Genomic DNA, 16705 nt, shown 5'->3' with positions numbered 1-16705 from the left:
CATTTGTTACAAAGCTTACTTTACAACATCTAGAAATGCTGGTGGTAGAAGCTGATTCCTTTATGTTGTGCTAGGGGTCATGGGTTCAAATCCTGCACAAGCCACCAATTATGCCGAGGCCCTGTTCAAAGGCATAGCAGTAAACAAGAAAAACAACAAAGAGTCTACGAAGTCTGGTAGATATTAGAAATCTTATATTTTATTTTAATTGGGTTATTTTTTGGAGATTCTTATACAAAACAGCTGAAAGTCAAATGTGCAAACAAAACTAAATATATTCTATACTACATTTAAACAGTAGAGTGTAATCTAAATTAATTAATTAATAAAAACAAACAAACAAACAAACGTCTAAACCATCCTTGATTTACCACCAAAACTAGCTCACGGTAAAAAAAAAGAAAAAAAGAGAAGAGCTAAAATCAAAAACCGTACTCTAAACTAATATTCTAATAAAAACACAAACACTTAAGGTGACAGTTAAACATTGGAACCCAGCAAACACATTTACGTTGTGGCAACGTATGTGGCACGTTGCATTTCTGCTATGGCAACGTCGCTGTCTACGTGCTCGCAACATTGTAACAACGTAGAATTGTAAGACACGACAGGGCTGTAGCAATGTTGCTACGCGACATTCAGCAACTGAGAGACGACGCTCTGACAATTAATTTTTTTTATGCTAGATATAGATATCCCTCATTTAGCATGTTATGTTTTGTGGTTAATTTTTAATAAGTCATATGTTAGAAAATTATATACTTTTTAAATATTGTTTATCCTTATTATTATTTAGGGGCCTAACAGTAAATTAATTGTAATCAACACCTGCAAGTGTACACTTTGAAGAGTAAAAATGACATAGAAGGCTAGCTAATTCAACTTTATTAAAACTGCATATGGTAATCAAATTGCACTTCCAAAAGTAATAAATTTGTGGGGGGGAAACAACAACAACAAAAAACATATTATACAGGGAGTGGACTAACGTTAACTAGCATGAGCAGACATGAGAAAATCTAGCAAAGAAACGAATGAGATGACAAATCAAATGAAAAAAAATAAACGGGTGTGCAAGCAGTTAAACGTACAGTATGGAATTTTTCGCCACTAGGGGTCGCTAACCTATTTACAATAACAAAGGCGTAGTTTGATGACGCAACATTTGCTAAGAATTATGGATCTTGTCGTCAATGTCAAGCCGACCGATCTAATCTATAGATCTAATAATGTTTATGGATGACTGAATACATCGATGCTTTTATCATGACTGTGATATGAAGCAGTTCGGGATTGCTAAGAGACAGCTATCAGCTCCACATGCTACGCGAGTCCCGCATAAGGAATATGGACATTTCATTCTACCGAACTAACGTTACACGCGAGTGCAGAATTACTACTCACAGTCACAGGCAGGGCCGGATTAACATAAGGGCTAGGTGGGGCTGAAGCCCCAGGGCCCACGGGATTAGGGGGCCCGTGATTGGCTGGAGGAAATGAGATTGTCAAATCATAGGTGGTTGATTTGTGTATAATAAAATAACAAGAAGTTATTGGAAAATGTGCCTGACTGACATAATTCTCCGCCCAATCAAATTAACTCTACAATTTGCGCTATGACGTTGGGAAACGCCTCTTTTCGTTATGCTTTCATGTAGAACATGGGAATAAATCGCTCGCAGGAGTTCAAAAATGATGAAAAAAAGTGATAGTGGCACAAAAAAGGAAAAACAAACTCGAAAGGCAGAAAAGGGATGCAAAAATTCCTAAACATTTACATTTACATTTATTCATTTAGCTGACGCTTTTATCCAAAGCGACTTACAATTGCTATATATGTCAGAGGTCGCACGCCTCTGGAGCAACTAGGGGTTAAGTGTCTTGCTCAGGGACACATTGGTGTCTCACAGTGGATTCGAACCCGGGTCTCTCACACCAAAGGCATGTATCTTATCCATTGCGCCACCACCCCATATTAAACTAAACTAACTAACTACTTGGGTTCACTTTCATCCGTGCCCGTGGAAGACCCCGAGTGCAGCGGCAGCAGCCCACAGTTAGCTTCACCCTCCTGCGTCGTTCACCGATCCGCGTGTTTTAGACGTCGAAGAAGGTAAGCAAGCAGCTGAAGTAAGTTAATGAGTTAAGCACTATGGTCATTGTTTCTCGTGGAGTCGTAAGGTATTTTCAATATTTATAGGGGCTATAGTAACTGTTAGGTGATTTTATTGCAGTCTGAATCCAGAATGTCAGTGTTTTTTCTCCCACTACCCACCCGCGTAAAAATCCCCGGCCGAATTAGTGTTTTTTGACGAACATCAAGGTCCAATATATCCAAGGTACATGGGCATTTTTTGCCCCGATGAGTTTTTGTCTTATTGTAATATTACAAAATATAAAATAAATATATCACACAAGTAAAAGCGCAGTTTTCCCCAAATATCAGCACAATTGCTGCTAATGTGATATATGTTATGCAACAATAAATGAGTTGACCAATAAGTTAACATTGAGAGTTACGTTTTGGTTTATCGTCATTTCGCCGATGGAAATTCCTAAATTAAACCACAGCAGAAACAATCTCTGAAACTGATAGTGGTGATTCGTTACTGAATAATCTGCGTTTTGAACGAATGGATTCATTTAATGATTCATTGACTCCTCGTTTGCTTCGTCGTTGAATCAAACAGCCATTTGAACAAATCGGTTGAATGAATGACTCGCTTATTAAGACAGTGACTTGCCGCCACCTACTGTTAGTTTTAGTTTCATACTTAATGTACCCTTTAATAAAAAATTTAAAATTTGAAATCATTTTATATTTAAATATGAAATAAAATAACAATTATAGCATTTATGTAATTGTAAATGCAGTGTAAATGTATTAATATGTTTTTTACAGATATCCACATGAGAAACAATTACCATCTGAATAGGGCTTTAGAAAGCAAATGTTTTATTAATGCTTACTTTGTCCCTTTAGATAAAATGAGAGAAATAGCCATAAATGCACTTATGGAAGGGAATGGGGTACAAATGTTTTATCAATAAAATGTTCCCAAAATGAACCAAGAAATTATGTGGAGTAATTTTTATCATGATGTTCCATCAAAATCTGTGCAGTAGAGGGTTAATGTGTTAAATAGCCTGGACTATTTAGTGTGCAAAAATAATAATAATAAATAATGATAAAGAAAAACATTAATTAAATACATTGATTAAAAACAATAAAACAAATTTATTGCAGTAGAAGACTGTGGCGTGGCAATCAGATGAAAGGGGGCTCTTGGTGTTGCTATAGCCCCAGGGCCCAAAGTCCTCTTAATCCGGGCCTGGTCACAGGTCACGCAGCGTTGTTTCACTTGGTCTAACATTACACTATCACACTAAACTGCATTTGAATGTGTTGAAATGTATGTGTTAGTTTGTCTGTATGAGTTTGTCTGTATGAGACTAACGTTAGCAGTAAGCTAGATCAACATTAGAATAACATACAGATCATATTCTAACATTTCATCATGTTGAGCTATATAACATTGATTAGTTTTATGTAAATGTACTCACCTGTTTAATAAAGTACATGTAGAAGCGGTCGAAGTCTCGGACGTGGAGCTCTTGTTTATATACTGTCTATGGGAGCTCTAGGCATCTCGAAAACACCGCGCTGATATTGATTCTCGTTTTAGTTCTCCTTTTGTATCCAAAGTCTGCTTGCCATGGTCCATAATGTTTGAACGAAACAACAACAGCGTGCAAATAGACATTGCGAACTACCGTCAGTCGCTTTGGTTACTATCAGAGGGCTCTGGTTGCCATGGCAGTACGAGCGGAAACCAGGGACAACGCGGATATGACGCACGCCATTGACGGCGACAAAACGGAAATAAAGAAACGGGACGTTTCTCGAATTAAATTACACATTTCTCCTGGTTTGAAAGTTGTTGGAAACAGTCGGGATAATGTAAGTACACAACTAAAAATATATATATAACATAGATATAGTGATTTTTGCTATTTTTAAAGCAAAAAAGTAACATATTGTGGCTTTAAAAAATAAAAATAAAATTATCTCTGTGCGTTTCCACACACACAAAAAAAGAGGAAAAAACATTAACGTTAACGAGTCGCTGCCTGTTCAAGGAGTGCTGAAATCAATTACTCACCATTAAAGTCATTTTGGCTTCATACTTTTGGCATAAAGTTAAATATTTGTCATACCTGACCAGAAGATGTTCAAATAAATGTCACATTAGACAAGGAAATTTTAGGTTGTGTTTTGAATAATTACGTATCTTATTTAGCTGAGGTAAATTAAACGCAAATCTCACGTAGCCTATCCTTGCTTGATGAAGAATGAGACAACACAATGAGCCCAACGGTCAGTTGACATTTAAAAGGCTGATTTTCGCGCTTCAGGGCAGTGACGAGTACATATGTCGTCCAGTGGTTGTCAATGTCAAGAGACACCAGAGGCACTTAAGCAATGGCCCTGAACGGCGGTTTAATGTCAACATTGTGACAACGCTGTAACAACCTTCCCCACACAACGTAGTTATAGCAACCTTTTGACCATGTTGTTAAAACGTTGTTAGAAGGTTGGGTACGTTGTGCCAACGTTCTGTGTTTGCTGGGAAAGGCCATGTAAAGTGTAATACGCGTGTGCAGTTTAAAAAGCTTTAAAACTTACAACATAAAGTCAGTCAGCGATAACCCAGCATCCGCTAGCAGGTAACGTTATCCTTTGCAGCAAACTGTACAACGGGCCACGTTCACTAAAAGTTGCGCAGAAAAGTTCTGAACTCGACAGGTGCACACGCACATACTCTTCCCTTTGATGTTGTTGACGGATGTATCCGGATTGATGTAAATTAGGCGCGCGAACCCGGTACCATAAAACACACCTAAACATCTCCATAAAAGCGAACAATCCCAAATGTTCCTTTTCTCGCTCGCGCTCTTCCCTGAGAGCATGCGCAGCGCAATATTCAAGTAAACAGCAGTTGACTATCATGTATAGATTTGGAAAACAGGTAATTAAACTGTTCAAAACTTCAGAAATTTGCCTTTTGTTCAATTAAATAGTTTAATTAAGCTGATGTAGCTAGCCCAATTAGTGGAAAAATAAATGCTATATTTAATGTCCTATTATATGTAGCTATAATACAGTGTGCACGTATGTTTATATAATTATAAAATGAAATATAAAAGTAATATAATATTAAATATTAATATAAAGTAGCACTTGATAGGCAGTGAAGGAGACCCCTATAGCCCACCTCTCACCACCAGCTGTAGCCTACTAAAATGTGGAGGATGTGGTGGAGAACATAAAGGTGAGCGAGACCCTTGGGCATTTACAAAGCCATTTTTGTCCTCTGATTAATTAGGATTATCATTATAATTTGATAGTGATAAAATATGTAAATGTAGATGAATGTCATTAAAGTTGTTTATTTTTATTTTGAACACGCCCCCCTTGTCATCAACAGATAGTCACCTCCTTACCTTTAAATAAGCATTCCATTGTTTCATTTGGATTGTGTCATTACATGCATGAATGCTGGTAAGGTGAACAAGTCTTAAAATATGCCAACAAACCAACCATACAAACTAATTAGGTGAAATAGTTAACAAATTACGTAAGATGTTTGATCTTTACCTGAAAAAAAATGCATATGAATGAAATACTTAAACCATGCAATTAGCTTCAGCTTTCTTCTTTAATTTATTTTGTCTAAATTAGATTCCATTAATTGTGTACATGTTCTACATGATCTTTATCAAGCTATTTTGGCTTGAAACACTAAAGCCACATTTCAAGTGAAGTCCACAGCTACCTCTATTCAATGGAACTAATTTAGGTACATTTAAATCAAACAGAGTTAGTTTATTTGAGCTGGGCTCTCAGAACATTCTGTGATGGACAGCTGAAACAAGTCACACATTGTGTCAAACACATTACATCAATCTTTGTAGGCTATTTTCACACAGTGATATTTCACAATTGCTATTCAAAGGGCTACTCCAATCAATTTAGGCATAGTGCATGTGAGTATATATAATAATAAAAAAAAAAATGTTAGCTTCCATGCAAGCTAGTTTGCGATTTGAATTTTTGGTTGAACTAGTCCTTTAGAAAAAAAACGGAGAAAGAAATCAACTTTTTCAGCATATAAGTGAATGTCTTCTGACATGAGAGGATGCCAAACTGGAGCTATCCCAGAGACACAGATGGTATAGCTAAGCTATCTAGCAGATTTCATGGCATGTCTTTGCCTTATTCTTCAGTCCACATGACTGACTGCTTAATGGATGCAAAAGCTGAAAATCATCCCTCTGTCTTTTGCTTGTCTTTTCAAAGTATCAGCTCTGTCATCCCATTTATTTCTCCAGGATTGTCTGTCAGCCTTGTCAGATGGCAGGTCTTAAGTAAGGCTACTGATGACAATTTGTTCCTTTTGTTTTTGAATGAAAGGTTTTTTTTTTTTTTTTTTTACTGAAGTGATAGACAGCTCATGACAGGGTTTCCTGTTCGATCTACTCCTTCCTTCCATAAAAACTTCCATGAATGTCCGCAAGCCAAACCCATGTTCAGAATGTAATGTACACCGTTGTTTGTAGTTGTTTATTATCATATTTTAAGAAATGTCTTAATTTTTGCCAGCAAGATCTACTAATGAATTCAAATTGTGTTCAGGTTTAATTATCGTTCTAATGGAAGGTCAGGTAAAGTATATATACACAGTCCATCTTATCATTGCATTCGGACCGAATGTAGCATAACAAAAAAGTGTTTATGAAAGACATTGCCCTATCTTTAACCTGTCATTTGCTTTTGCAGGAGAGTTTTGGTGCAGAGCAGCACCGACTGAGAGAGACAGAGAGGAAGATTATCACTCCTTCCCCTGATCCACAACTGCTGTGAGGCCAAATCCACTTTAAATGAGGTGACCTTCCTCCTCCTACACATGGGAGCACAGTTAGAGTGAGGTACGAGAAGAAAGAGTGATGAAGTGAAGCAAAAAAACAAGTATAAATTATTCCTCTAATCCTGTCTGACAAGAGTCTCTGTAGGCATGTTACAAAGCAGCTCCTCCGTTTAGTGAAACCTGAAAAAATCAAATATTAAAGAGTTCATGCCAAAGAGAGCACCAACTCCTCATTTAGCCTGTGTTGTTCCCCTCACACACACACTGAACACACACACCAGCATCATGCTCTGTCAGTCAACCATTTCAAGCTTCAACAGGAGTTCAAACCGAATGGAAGGACATGCTGTTCCACGCCTCTAATTAAATAGGAAAGTAATGGCATAGGTCACCAGGAGGTGCTAAAACACGCCTCCACAGGTAGCGGTGCCCAACCTCGATAGGCGCAGACCAATTTGCCAGGAGTCAGTCACACTGACAGACAGTACAGCTGGAATTGCATTGAACATGGTGTGATAAAGCAAAGCATTGGGGGATAGGGAGCGGCAGGAGCACTCAGGGCTGTGAGGGTAACATACAGAATGCACAGTATCCCACAATGCAATATGACTTGACTTTCAATTTCCAAACTGGATTTAAACACAGTAACAAAGTAAATGCTGCTCCACACAAACTCAAACTCATGCATCTCAGCAGCTTGGTTAACAAACTCCATGCTGTGAGTTTGGGTAGCTTATAACTTTGGGAACGCAATGTGCATCATTTCACGCATTTCAGATTTGTAACGTGAATCATTTATAAATCCACACCAACACAGGAAAATTCATCAATATGTTTCTATATATGCAAATTGTTGTTCATCGTGATTTCAAAATAAAAGTTTAAACCCTCGCTTTGAGTTTGCTTGTGCGGATGACCATGTGTCAAGAAATTACAGTGGCTTTAGCATTTCTATCATAAAGAAATGATCATTGCAAATATTAAAATATCAAATGTTAGTTTTTTTTTTACCAATATTAAACAAGGATTTGGTCTGCTGTAAAGTGTAATAATCACCAGCCTGTTGGCGCCCTATGCAGGCCTTTGTTATAATATAATGTACATAAGTTGATTGTTTATATTTATATATAACAGTGTTGTTCAATTAAACCAAATGATTAATAGCTTTTGATACTTTATTTGAACCAAATATTATTGCCTCATTTTTATTATATATGTATTTTAAGTCATTTTATAGGCTACTGTTCACTTATGTCTATTTTTATTACCACAAAAAAAAAAAATCGGATTAATCGTCAAAATAATCGACTAATTGTGTTCAAATAGTCTCGTCTTGTTCTTGTGAACCCAATTTTGTGTATCATCTCATGAGTAGTCTCAGCCTCAGACGTCACGCTCACGGACCGTTGGCTGAACGTCCAACTGTGCATTCACACCGCCGCCGGCAGGAGCGTCAAAGTGGCCAGAAGTCATTCATTTTCAATATGAGCCGGCGGTGAGCTCCGGCGAGATGCTTCATGGACGGCGAGGACAGTTGAAGTCAGCTCAACTTTATGGTAATGAGTTATGACGCGGTTCGGCAGCAACCAATCAGAATGTAGAAGTCCTCCACTTGAGAGGATTCCAGAGAACGCAGTCAAGTAAACTTTGGTTCCGACCACATTAGTTCCCAAGCAAAATAGAGGAGAGGTTGATCATGTGAATTTGATATGGCACGCAACACTATTTATAGGCAACATTTTCGCGCTAGAACACTTGTTTTTCAGTGGGAATACAAATTAGATTAGCACTTAACCATGAACACAAAAGACACACCACATAAATTACTTTTAATTGGTTTATTTCATTAGCAAACATGTTACTATAATTGTTAAAGTCCCACTGAAGTGCCTTGAAACGCGCAGTTGTGTATGATGTGTTGACGTAATTTACTCTGAAACAGGAAGCTAAGGCGGGACATACTGAATGGCTCCTCCGCCTTTTCAAATAGCCAATAGCCATAGTTTACTTCACAGACTGCGAATCGTACTTGACAGCACCATGGAAACGAATCCGAGCGCTGATACGTTGGATTCAATAGTAATGTTAGAGGTGTGAATAAATTCTAGCCATTTCATTCTGAAAAACGGAATAAAACTCGAGCGTTTGAGCAACCGAACACACATCTCCAACCCATATTGCTCCATGACGTGACAACAGTTGAACTGGTTAACCAAATCGAACTGAATCATTCAAAACAGAGTCAGACTCAGCGCTGATCCAGTTTTCTAAAGTTACTCGCTTTCGGACATGCCTGACAGTCACTCTGACTCGAAATAAACAATATCCTGGAGTATATGTTACTCCAGTAACTCCGACAGTTAACTGATGGAACTGATGAGCACGAGCAGCTGACACTGAGCATGCGTTTACCGAACGCAGAGTCAGGTACAGCCACGGTCGCTTTGACCAGGTGGTATTTATATCATAGGGGGTGGGACGCTTCAGATTCTAGAGAGCATTTGATTGGACAGAAGATGTGTTGAAAAGCTGAAGTCCGCGATGACGTCATAAAAAAACGATCAACATGCTTGTTTGCTTTGCGGCCCCTTTAAATAAAGTTTTAAAAAAGACCAAGCATTAGATCTACGTCAGAGCGTCAACGAATCTTTCTGTTGTTGGCAGGGCGACGAGAGCGAATTTTGCCGCTCTTTGCCGAATTTTGACCCCTGCCAAATTATTACCCCCCTAGTATTGGTAGGTTTAGTATTAGTTGTGGGGGAGGGGTTAGGATTAGGGTTGGGGTTAGGATTAGGCAATCAGGTACTGACTTCAACGAGGGGGGTAATAATTTGGCAGGGGGTCGAAATTCGGCACAACACCTGTTGGCGGTGTGAATGCACAGTATTGCATATGGCACACTTTTCTGGAAACACTTCAGGAGTTAAATCGAAGTTGCGATCTGATTGGTTGAATTCTATAGGATTCTTTAACGGTCTGCCTAGAAACAAATGCCGTTATGCCAAAACCCCTTGTGGAAGAAGAACTCCGTTGTGTTTACAACTGTGACAATGAGCGCTTATCAGGATCAACTAAACCAGGGGTGCCCAATCCTGCTCCTGCCAATCGACTGTCCTGCACAGTTCATCTCCAACCCTAATCAAACACACCTGAAGCAACCAATTAAGGTCTTCAGGATCACTTTAAAATTAAAGGCAGGTGTGTTTGATTAGGGTTGGAGATGAACTGTGCAGGACAATCGATCGGCAGGAGCAGGATTGGGCACCCCTGAACTAAATGCTAGATTTTCAAAAGTATGTGAAGTTCGCGGTTCCATTGTGATTGTGAACTGTAATTGGTTGCGTTACAGAAATGTCTTCTCAGACGGTCCTTGTCCAAGAAAAGCTGCAATAGAGTACAGACCTTCTGCCATCAGTCTGGTCTGGCTATGCGAGACTATCTCATGAGCTAAGTGTGTTTTCACACCCTTAATAAAACATAAACTTGACTCCACTATGAATCTGCAGTTAAACTAACATGATTTTGGATAGAATGTAGACACATAAAGGTTTCTTTATTATAGCAATGGTGATAATTCCATGTTGATAAACAACAATTAAACATAAGTAAAGTTGTACATTAAATAATTAAAGCAAAAAAGGCGTGAGATGACAGACAGCAGGAGAAAAACTGAGATGCTTGTCGTATAATGCTGAAGGTGGAAGATAGAGTTCAGAGAAAGAAGTGGGAGTGGGAGGGGGTAATGGCAGACAGATGAATATGACCTCTGTTCCCATCATGCCTTAAGTGCCAGGGTTAAGATTCAGGTTTGTCATATCTTCCTTCTACAAATTCTGGCACAAAAAAAATAAATAAAATAAAATCCTAATCAGTCTTTCTGTGTTGTTTTCCAGAAGAAAAAAAAGATTATGTAAACATCATTAAAACAAGAAACATTAACCTGATAAGAAAAGTTATGTGAAGATAAGACTGGTTTTCTGAGAATATTATGTTTCTTTTTCTTACCCTTTTAGCTTTTTTTTCTTGTTTTAAACTAGATATAAAAAAAAAAATGGCAATGACAAAAATAAACCTAGGCTAATTAAGATATTTTTGAAAATAAGTCATACTGTAATATATTATGAACTTTGTAAAGTACTGTTGTTTTAAAGAATTTTTACATATTATTGTATTTTTTTCAAGTACCGATTAGTAAATTTTTTTGTTTAGTTTTTTGTTGGTAGGGCTCAAAATGGATGAATAGCCTCTATGATTAGATATGATAGAAATCGATTTATGTTTAAGTGTGATGAAAAGAGAATTTACTGTGTGAGCGATATAAAAATAAAACTGGAAATTCTGTTTTTCACACATATTAGACCCTATCATACACCTGGCACAATGCAGTGCCAGGCGCGACGTGGTTGCTTTTTGCTCGTTTCAGCCCGACGCAGTTATCATTTTCCCGTCCTGCGCCACATTGTTTAAATAGCAAATGCATTTGCGCCCATTTGTGCGCCCATGGGCATACTGGTCTGAAAACAAGGTGCGCTGCTATTTTGAGGCTACTAAAATAGACTGCCAATGGCACAATATATATATATTTTTTGTTATTTAAAGAGCACGTTAAGCCTTGTTTATACTTTCGCCTGGCTCAGCAGTGCGAATCTCCGCAGACTGTGCTCGCACCTCCCCAAACAGACGAGGCGTTTATACTCGACGCGCTCACCGTTGTACTATTCTGTGAAATGACAGGGGGCGACTCAAGTAATTGTCCTCTTAACCATCAGGAATCAACGGTGAGAAGAAGAAAGGTCCACACGTGACAATGTTTATTTTAGTACATCAGTGTAAAAGAATCGTGTAAAATCCAGTAAAGCCTGAGATTATTTCTTGTGACAATAGAACAAAATATGTGGATAAAAAAACATGCATGTAGGCTATCCAACTAAATTAACGATCTCTTAATATTTTCTAATTTCACTAAATATTTTATAAAATTTCGTGGACATTTTATAAAACATGGACCTTTATTTTCGAAAAAAATTCTTGTGTCTGCTATAGGCTCATTTTGTAAATGCAAATCTGTGTAAATGTTTGCCTGATTCGGCTCGAAGTCGTGCATCTTCGGATGCGGAGCCGCACGCGCTGTTACAAAAAAAAGCCGTGCACACCACCAAGCGTAATGGTGGTTCGCAATGCGCACGACCGCCCACACCACTATGATGTCATTTTTGCTGCACGCACCTTCGAGCTCATGCGTACGCAGCGAATATTACACCTAGCTTTAAGCTCTGGAGACGCGTTCGGTCTTTCCACTATCAAATTATGTCATGACATGAATGTAAATAGCAAATCCGCCATGGCGCAAGCGCAACTGACGTTTAAAGGAAATGGGAGATGAGACTCTGATTGGTTTATTGCACTTAAAGCCCAAAACACATCCATTACTCACTAAGAGAATAGGGACAACCCTTTTAGACCATGCGCCTGGCACGCCGGCCATTTTTCCCGTCATTAAACTAGCAAAAGTGGATTCGGACACGCCCTACCTGCACTTGCGCCGTACACTTTACACCATGCGCTTAGTGCTCGTTAAAATAGGGCCCATTGTCTGTTAACATAGCAGGGTGTCCCACATTATTATAGTAGGCTACTATATTTGGTAACACTTTATTTTGATGGTCCACTTTAGACATTCTACTAATTATAAGTAACTTTGCAACTACATGTCAACTACTAGTCATTAGATTATTAGTAGACTGCCTGATTAACATCTGCTAACACTATTTTGATGGTCACCATAACAGACATTCTACTAATTAACTTTGCAACTACATGACAACTTATTCTACTAACCAGAACCCAAACAACAAACCTAACAGTCTGTCTAATACTCTGAGAATTAGTTGACATGTATTGCAAATTAATGACATTAATTGCAAAGTTACTTATAGTTAATGGCTAATGTAACCCTCTATTTAGATACAATAAATTAATTAATAAGCACATTACTATTGTTTATGATATTGGCCAACACCACTCTGGCAAGCAAGTTAGCCTATGATTATCAGATACAACAGTTACGCCCTATTTGTGCAGATAAATCATTTTTAAAGTTTTATGAACCAAGGCTTTTCATCCCAGCACGTCGGGTTAATTTCTGGTTTACGAGTTGTCCAGAGAACAAGACTGTGACCCACAAAGCATTATTTCACAGTTTCGGGGCTGTTTGAATACATGCCGGATCTATAATGCTTTAATCAATACAGACTGTATAATTTGCCATTTGTTCTGTTGTCCAGCACCATTTTATTCCAGATGAATTGACCTTTTTATAGACTCGTCTTGGCTCATGCCCAGGGTGCTTAGAAGTTTACCATGATCATTATGTTGTTGGAAAGCACTTATTTCCGTCCGTATGCATCACCGGTGATGTATCCAATTAACATTTGACAATCTGCTATGCTTCTTGACAATGATACATCTGCCCCAGTTGTCGCTTTGGGCCATATTAGAGTATATATTACATTTTAACCTATAAACATACAACAGCTATGCAAGCTAAGCCTGTTTTTTTTTTTTTTTGTTACATTATGAACTAATTAAATTGACCACATCTCTACTGCTAATTTCTTTTCAGGATGTGTTTATTGATTTTGAGTATTATCGTGCTAGCACTCAATCAAAACAAGTTTGAAATCCCCTGGTACTGTGAAAATAACACTAGTTTACAAGCTACTAGGAAATAGTGACACTTTACAATAAGGTTTTGTTTGTTAACATTATTTAATGCACTGTGAACTAACATGAAAAACAAAACTGTGTTTTTTAACTAACATTAACCAAGGTTAATACATGTTATAAAAATGTATTGCTCGTTGATAGTTCATGTTAGCTAATGCATGAACTAATGTTAACAAATAATACCTTATTGTAAAGTGTTACCGAAATAATCTGTCAAGAACATAAGCGTAAAACGTAAACAAAGCCATGCACGTCAGCAAGAAGTAGCCCTATGAAATGCTACATGATGAAATGCCTCGCCAAAGTTCACATTCATTTGTAGATAATGATGCTTGGCTGCAGTTGTAAGTTAAAGGCGGGCCAGACATTATTCACCAAGAATTACTGTCTGTCGGGCTCTAAATGTATGACAGAGAAATAAAAGAAATATCATCAGTCCCACCTGTATTGATGACCTTCTGTCATTGTGTTGCATATTGTCAGTTTCACTTGTACTGAGCACAGTGAAACAAGGTGATTTTGTTAGACATTGATCATATTTGCATTTGACTATTCTAAATTCATGAATGCTTGCTAGAGTGCGAGATGAATCATTTTCAGAGAGAAAATTGTAAAGGCCAACCCATCAAAAGTTTTTCTATTTTCTCAAAGTTTTGCCTTTAATGACAGGTGGAAACTTTCTGAACTTCTGCTAAAAGAGCAACACAGGCTCATTGGAAAAACTTTCCTGTGGCAACATTTTTGCAAAACGCAAAATACGTACAAATCACTGCAGTTTCTAAAAGAAATGAACAAGAGGCAGTAAAATAGCAAGCACTTTTAATCGTTTTCACACACAATTATGATTACAGGGGCGGATTATGGATTAATAAAGACTTGTTTTCACACGACTCCTTGCACAATTATGTTATGACCTCAAAACACTTCTTACCATAGGCTAGTGTATGATTCGTAAACTAACAAATGTTGGAGTTTGCATCACTTAGCCAGCTCCATATGATCAGTTTTACTGACTTACCAAGCTTGCTCAGTAGCTCAGCTGGTACAGAATTATAGACCTTATGTAGCCCCGCCCCTTTTCAGCGCTGCGCTCGTTGTCTTTTGACTGCCGGTCTGTATTTTCACAGCGATTCTGCGTGTTTTAAAATCTTCCCGGTCGACTGACATTTTTTAAGTCATCTGCTTTAAACATTACAGTCCTCATGATAACTTTCGTTAACTTTACATTAAGTAAATCCACTTCAAAAGCGAATTACTCCTGGACAGCTGCGCCATAGAAATATACAGAGCGACCGCTAAAACGGAAGTTCAAAGACAATATTCTAAAGATGGCGGCGCCCTCGTTTCTCTGGCGCAAAAGGTCTATAGCCTACGTGTGATACGGAGAGCTCGGGTACGAACCCCGTGAAAGACGAGTCTCGATATAACAGCTCAAAGTTCAAAAACAAGCTAAAATGCCATGGCTACGATTACGGTTATGTGTCGCATTTGCTTTTTTCAACAATATCGGGTATGTTTAGTGCAGGGTATAGTGTAGATGTAGGCTACGTTATTTTAAATCGTAATGGAGCATTAATCTTTTAGCGCCACTAACTGGACAGTTCAATTCAGAACTGCAGTGATACGTACAAACTGCTACGTAATAAAACGTTGCCATATTCACGTTTATCTGTTCAGGAAAAAACTAAACACGCTTTTAGCGCCACTCACTGGCTGAAACTGTCGCGAAACGTGCACAACGCAACGTATTTTGCGTTTTGCAAAAATGTTGCCACAGGTAGCCTACGTTTTTCTAATGAGCCTGGGCTTTAAAGGAGTTTATTTAGAGCTCTCACATCTTTCATTATATCGTCCTGGGACTCAGGAATAGACTTTTGTCCTCTGTAGTGGACATTATATTCTAGTGAAATTCTCTGAAACACAGGCCACAGTTTTAAGTGGATGTCCTGCAAAGAGCACATTCAGGGCTCTTCAGAGATCTACAAATTTTGGGATTTTGAATTGGGAAATAAATTATATATCCATAATCCTATGAAATATTAGACATTATTATGAAAACGTTGCCAATTATTACTCCCATTATTACTCTTCTTTTTTCATTACATGTTGCCCAAGAAAACATTAATATGACAATAAGTGTAGAGAAACATTGTATTGAGTGGGACTACATACTGCATAAAAGTAAAATGGTATATCAATTAATTCTGTTATATCTTTTGTAACATAGTTGAGAATAATCTTTATACAAAGTTTGATTTAAAAATGAAATATAATTTTACCTCCCTATTCTAGCTTATGCTACTCTTATGTCTTAAACTTTGTATTTTGAGCACTTGTTTATTTGCCTCTTCACGGTGAATCGCTTGCTGCTGTATTCCTCATTTGTAAATCGCTTTGGATAAAAGCGTCTGCAAAATGAATAAATGTAAAAAATAAAAATAAAAATAAATCCTGAAACCTGAAAATGTATCGATGAATGAAAAAGAAATCCCATTGTTTTTGCCTATACATGTCATTTCCTGGTGTCCACTAACAACAGAGGACATAGCATAGCAAATGTTTTTTTTTCCTCCATTTGTTATTTCTCCATATGATTTTTTTGGAAAATGTTTGTATTTTTTCATGTAAAAAAAAATAAAAATCTGCATCTCAGGAGGATAAAACATCTCAACAACATTTTGTAACATTTATACCACTGTTCACAATCACAAGCTATTTCATATTAGGGCATTTATTAATTTAGCAGATGCTTTTATCCAAAATGAATTAGAAATGAGGAATGGCAAGTCAACCAAAGGAGACACTAACAATAGTGTGCTTCAGATTATATATATATATATATATATATATATTCATTCACAAGGGGTGCCCTTTAAGTGCATCAGCCTTTATTTCATGAAAAAAGTGTGCTTTTTTGCATTAACAGCGCAAGCCTCACTCGATAAATAGAGCAGCATATCTCACACAGATAGGCTGAGGAGAAACAGATGGTGCGGACCCGTGCCTCATACAGTGAGCCATCGCTCTGTAACAGGTTGTGGAGATTCACG

The sequence above is a fragment of the Leuciscus leuciscus genome (assembly GCF_965113295.1).
Source record: "Leuciscus leuciscus genome assembly, chromosome: 20".
NCBI classification, from domain to species: Eukaryota; Metazoa; Chordata; class Actinopteri; order Cypriniformes; family Leuciscidae; genus Leuciscus; species Leuciscus leuciscus.
Note: the sequence above shows the minus strand (reverse complement) of the source record.